The following is a 6,143-nucleotide window of genomic DNA, read 5'->3' as shown; positions in this document are numbered from 1 at the left end:
GCTGCGGGCTCTGGGCGCCTCTTCTCCCGCAGTGCTTCCGCTTCTGCGGGGACTTGGCCTGCCCCGACCGGCCGAGATCAGCACCCCGGCCAAAGTCAAGGGCCCGCGTCCCCCTGCCCGCCCTGCGCCTGCTGTGGGTCCGCTGCTCACCCTCGCTTTCCCCCTCAGTCGTCCGATATTATAGATGATAAAACAATACTGGCTTTCACATTTACAGATTAGCTTTTTGCATCACAAATATTTTGATATGGTACAACTTATACTTACTTTTAACTGCTTTGTACAGTGTAATATGCCAGTTTATGTATGCACTGTATATTTCATATAAATAGTAGCGTGATAAATATATCGTAGGCATTAGCAAAATGTTAAAATAGAAACTAAAATACTTCTATGTAACTAACTCAGAGAGTGGTGCAAAGCAATTATTCTGTTTCTTGTATCTGCAGACTGGCCCTACCAACTGGTAACAGTGACAAAAAGAACTAAGGCATGCAGGAAGGATTTATCGACTCTTATTGGTGTTATCAGGGAGTGTGAAGCAACAGGATAAAACCACAGAAAAAAAATAAAATACGTGACCGAATTTACAGAATGTTCTGCAGCCAAGTCAGAGGTTAAAAACAAAAGAGTTCCTGGAACATCAAAAACTCAAAGGAATGTTTGAATAATGTATAAGCTAATGAATATGCATGTAACCCCAGCAATGTAACCATATATAGTGAACATGATTTTAAGCTACCTCTGTGCTCTTTGGCTGTGTGCCAAAAGCACCCCAGTGCTGGATTCTTTTGTCCTTTTATCCTTTATTAAACTTTTAAAAATTTAAAGAGGGAACTCTGTTTATCACATCAGTGAAACTTAAGCTGATCTGCATCCAGGTGCTGCAGGACCTGCTGGGGGAGGCCATCAAGGTAAGTGTGGGGCTACACAGTGGAGGTCAAGTATTTCAACACCACTATAGCATAATCAGAAACATTAATTAATTTTGTGTTCTTCATGCAAGCCTCAGCGTTAGGAATGGTACTGGCCTCTACTAGCATTAATAATATGCATAGTAAATGTTATTAGTATTAATATTTAGGTAAGAATTGTTAGTGTTAATACTGGTAGCAAGTGTGTTAGCTGGTGTTTAATGAGAAGCTCCGCTCTCCCACAGTATGACAAGATCCTGAAGCTGACCTCAGGTGCAAAGTTAGGTGAGCACTGCTGTCCTTACCACCATCCCCAGATGGAGCCATGCTCCAGAGACGAGCAGCAGTGAGTCTGCGGATGCCTTCCCAAGGTGACAGAGCTCACCCTCCCTCCCGTCTACAGTCAGGGGCAACCACTGCTGTCCTCGGCTTCATCCTCTCCAGTGCAGCCAAGCACAGTATAGGCAGTGAGTCTCTGTCAAGTGAGCTGCAGCAGCTGGGACTGCCCAGAGGCAGGGGAAACACTCAGGGTGGCACCATGAGCCAGACCTGGTGGGATGTTGCTGGCAGTTCCCAGCCCTGCCTTCACACCCGGATGGAGGGCAGGCTGCCTGCTGTGCTGTGCTCCATCACCTCCCTTCTGTGCCATCAGTCCCTGGGGGCTCCTCAGGTGCTTTGGTGAGGTTTCGCAGCTGCAGGTCTGGTGTGAGCAGAGGGATTCTTCTCATCTCCTCTCATGAGCAGAGCGTGCCAGCCAGTTATGCTGTTTTACATGTGACTGACCCACAAAACTGCAGGAGACTGAGGATTTGTAACACGTGCAGGACAGGTTCAAAAGGAACTTGGGAAAATCCTTGTCTTTCTCAGTCCAAAGGGACAGCAGAGCTCACATCTGCTCACAATAATCCTCTGGAGAGTGGAGCAATGTTTGTATGGAAAGATGATCGGGGGTAAAATCAGAGGAAACCAAGAAGTTACATTTGTATCCTAACAGGAGCTATAACGGGACAGAAACTTTAGGGTAAAATACAGGTGCTGTTTCCAGGATGGAACTGGGTTGGCATGCTCCACAATGATTACCCATACAACCATAGGCACCTGCTAAGGGGGGGTGGCGTGGAATGGAGACACTACAACCAGGCTCTGCCAAAATCTTTGCAGGGGCAGGAACTTGATGGTACTTTGAAGCCGATTAACTGCATAGCAAGGGCTATTTGGCATATGCAGGAACACTTTCCAACCTAGCGTCTGAAGACCAAGTTAGGCACCTCTAAGTCCAAAGCCAGCTAGACCTTATGTTCTTGTTCACGGCAGGGAGAGAGAGAGACAAAAATGTAGAGGAGAGGGATTGAGTAATATTCACTAAATAAATATTGAGTATTTGTTTCTTGAAAGAAAAACAAGAACAAGAGAGATTGAAGTAGTGAAAGGGAATGGCAGGGGGAGCACACAGGACAAGAAAGGAACACTAAAGACACATCGGACAGAGAGAAGGGGTGGAAAGTTGGATATAAGGCTGAAAGAAATACAGGAACAACCCCCAGGACTTATTATAGAGTGTGGCTGATGAATGTGTCAATAAACCATGAACAGAACTGGTTACTGTCACAGCTAGGCCTGGGACTCATTAATTAATTACCATCTGTCTCTTGGCAGGGCCATAAACTCCCCGATAAAACATGAGGTGAAAGCTAAATGGTTGATGTGCTCCATCTTTCTTGGGCTTGGTAACCAGTTTTTGTTATCGGGTTGGACCACACATACACCAACACTAGAGTATGTTTAAATACAGTCTAAACAGCAGCAAGTTTATGTATTTCCTTCCAAGAGAACTACAGAAAAGTTATACTCAGTGACAGACACATTCCAAATACTAGGAGTGTCTTTCATGAGGAAAAAAGACATAAGCTGAAAGAACTTGCCTCGGAGTAGATCAAAAAGTTCATTTAAACTCTGTACAGTAACCTGAACAAGCAGGCCAACTTGAAATTTGAAGGAGATATGTCTGTTAAAAAAAAAGTGAAGGAAAAACCTGGGGGAACAGCTGAAGCAAATGAATTTAAAGGTCAATTATATTTTGAGTAAGAGTCTCTGCATTTTTATTGGATATAGCAGAACAGCCAGCACCACTGCCACTGTGAAAAAGCGCAGACTAAACCCCCATGAAATGATAAAAGATAAAGGAACTTCAGTGTAGCTAGAAAAAATTAACTTTTTAAAAGCTAATCTCTTTGAGATAGGCTCTACCTACAGACTTGTCCAAGGAAGAAAACTAACATTTATTGCATCAGACACAGATACATAGAACATTGCTCTACACTGGGAAGAAAAAAAGTGAATTTTACATTTCAAATGTTTTGCAAGCAATTAAAAGTTAAAGTGTCACAAGAAATTGTTTCAGCTACCCTCCCCTTCCACAAAAATCTTTTTATCTATAAGCCCCAGTAAATACATTCCATGGTCCCTCCATTGAAGGGGGCACCTGAAAATTACTACAGTATGATAAACAGAAGCAAATTAAGAAAAAGAAGACACTTAAGCTGCTATATGTGGCTGTAGTACATAATCACAAATAGCTCAGTAACTTTTTATGATGCTTACTGATTACCCTGACCGCAGTCATTCTAATCTTGGCAACTGGCCACTGCCACCTCTACCAATGCAAGCTTGCAAACAAACAGGTAACCTGGACCTTGACCATATTTTCTATTGGTCATCTTTGCTTGAGAATAACTGGAGTCCAAATACCACCTGCAACCCTTTTTTGGCTCTCAGGAAGAGGCTAACAGACCTCTATATAGTGCCAGCTTTCTCTTTGCATAGGCAACAAGAACGCAAGCCTCATAAAGCACACAGTTAGGAAAATTAGCATTCAGATGGCCTAAGTATACTCTAACATTAGTTGAATTCCCAAACCCATGTAAAAATACATTCTAAAATAACCTCTTTAAAGGGGATCTTCAAAGTTGAAGATTATAAATAAACAAGAAACCAACTCCCTGTAGACTCAATCAGGGTTGTCAATTCCCAAGAGATTCTTGGTCCTCCTTCACTATACATTTGATACAATTAATACAGGGTGGGAATATACTGATACATCACTACATTATTAGAAGTTGTATGTGCAGGTTTCTATCCATCTCCCCTTTCACAGACTTGCTGGCAGAGGTCAGTTACTTCCCATAAAATTTCTTATTCAGAAGGAAGATCAGAAGATTGACATTCACTTTTGCTCTGTTGAACAACTTCGTGACAGCAACACCTTCATACTGCAGCTGCAAGAGATCCTGCCAAAGAGAGTATCTTAATGAGTGAAGAATCCTCAAGAGCTGACAGAGAATATAAAAGACCCTGTAGTACAGTAGATCCCAAGGAATATCAACAAAAAACTAAACGGCATAAGACAGCAAAGCGAGAGACTTATTAAAGAGCCACTTTTACTGTGTAAAAAGTAGTCATTCTAAGGCATTTAAGGTCTTAATTATTTTAAGCAGTGGGTTAAAAAAAAAATTACAGAAGAGAACAGAAATAGAACACCATTCTAAGTAACCCAAATTTCAGATCTAGCCATCCCCAGCCTTGTCATTTGCGCAGTAGCCATACAGTTGCTGTAACATTTAGAACATTTAGGTTTCCTATGTGCCCAATTCTATTATGTACCCATGAAACATTACAACATTCCACAGTGTCTCTTTCTGGAAGCTTCAGTTGCCACAGATCTCAGGGAAGTGGCTTACAGCACTTCATCTGTGGTGCAAAAAGAAATGGCATCTCAGTCGGTATGCATCTGATGTCGATTCAGTCTCTCAGGTGTTTACGTAGGCAGTATTTCTAGTTATACTTTGCTTTGTCAGCAATGCACCTGCACTGATTTTATCTCACCAATTAAATTCTTTCCGCAATCCCACTCCTGCAGGTAACACGGTGGGTAGGTGTGGGCATATGGGTGGACGTGTGTGATGTTGTATCCCTTGTTGCTGTCCTCTGACAACACCTGCTTTATCTGCAAAGCACTGCTACAAAGGCATAGTGGTATAGTAAACCATGTACCTCAGAAGTGAGTGACTTTGGGTAGCCCCACAAACCAACAAGTTCATTACTAGCTCTGACAGATTAGGACTGGAACATACTAGGGGAGTTCTCAAAGCAAACAAAAGGTGTGAGGCAACTGTCCATCCCAGGAGCCAAGTTGGCATGGACTAACTGCAACGCACGGTGCTACTGTGTACAATCTGTTTCTAGAGGCCTGAGCCTTCCACAGCTAACAAACCTAATGAAGACCAAGATGGACAGGGGGTGGGGAAAGAAAGGGACAGAGACACCAGGTGTGAAAATACTGGCATGAAAAAAAGAACAGGGAACTGTCAAGTCAGCATGCCTGTTCTGGTGGCCTAAGTAAAGGCTGACACCTAAGGAAACAAACAGGTACGTGTAGGGTAACAGAAAGAATACCAACACAATGACTGGCTGAAGCCATCACACACAAGCCAAGGTGACTGCAAAGAGACTCCAAAGCCAAAAGACTCCAAAGCTCTCTGCTGTAGCAGGAAATTGTTGAAAACGCAACTTTTTGTTTGTGTGTGTATGTGTACACATAATTAAGAACACAGACCGACATCAGGCTTTCATTAGCAAAGAAACAAAAAGCAGTTTTGATCCCCTGTATGTATGTGTTGCATCTGTTTCACCTGCAACAATAATGCTCTCAAAAGTAACAAATGGGTTACTTTTGAGAGCATTATTCAGACCATTTAGGCAAAAAACATGTTATTGCTATTTTGATGAAGAGACTGGCAGGGGAACTTACATGACACTATTAAATAGGACAGTTCTTACCTGATAATGTAACATAAATGTTTCCATCTGTACACCCATGAATTTTGCTTTAACTTCAAAATCTCCTACTTCTTCTGTTGGACTGATTTCAAAAATCACGTTTTTAAACCTATGAAATTGAGAAATGAAAATCACAGGGAGGGGATATATGAGATGAAACCTGAAGATAATATTTTAGGAATTCTTTTCTTAACTCTTTATTCTATTATCCTCAATTGAAATGAGCCCAATACAAGCCAAACAGACTCCATACAACAATGAACAGAAGCCTAACAGATTCTATGTCCAGTAAATCCTATCTTCACACAAGCATAGCAGGAAACAGGGTAATTTAATTTAGCTTGCACAATCTAAGCAGTCTACTTTCCTTAGTGCTGCACATTCATGCCTCAT

The 6,143-nt window shown here is 42.1% G+C and overlaps 2 long non-coding RNA genes across 2 annotated transcripts in view; both read right to left on the bottom strand.

Annotated features, from left to right (window-relative positions):
* Positions 1-203: 203 nt before the first annotated feature.
* LOC127060007 (uncharacterized) overlaps positions 204-6,143 on the bottom strand; it is a 22,974-nt gene continuing 17,034 nt past the window's right edge. The window contains exon 2 of the long non-coding RNA XR_007778452.1: positions 204-893. This is a non-coding gene — a long non-coding RNA (uncharacterized LOC127060007). The remainder of the gene's footprint in view (positions 894-6,143) is intronic.
* Positions 2,692-6,090, bottom strand: LOC127060006 (uncharacterized). Its single transcript, XR_007778450.1, has 2 exons — positions 5,751-6,090; positions 2,692-4,201 (listed from the first exon to the last, which is right to left on the bottom strand). It is a non-coding gene; the product is annotated as an uncharacterized LOC127060006 (long non-coding RNA).

Source organism: Serinus canaria, chromosome 10 (genome assembly GCF_022539315.1).
Source record: "Serinus canaria isolate serCan28SL12 chromosome 10, serCan2020, whole genome shotgun sequence".
In the NCBI taxonomy this organism is placed as follows: Eukaryota; Metazoa; Chordata; class Aves; order Passeriformes; family Fringillidae; genus Serinus; species Serinus canaria.
Note: the sequence above shows the minus strand (reverse complement) of the source record. Positions and strands in the feature narration are given on the sequence as shown.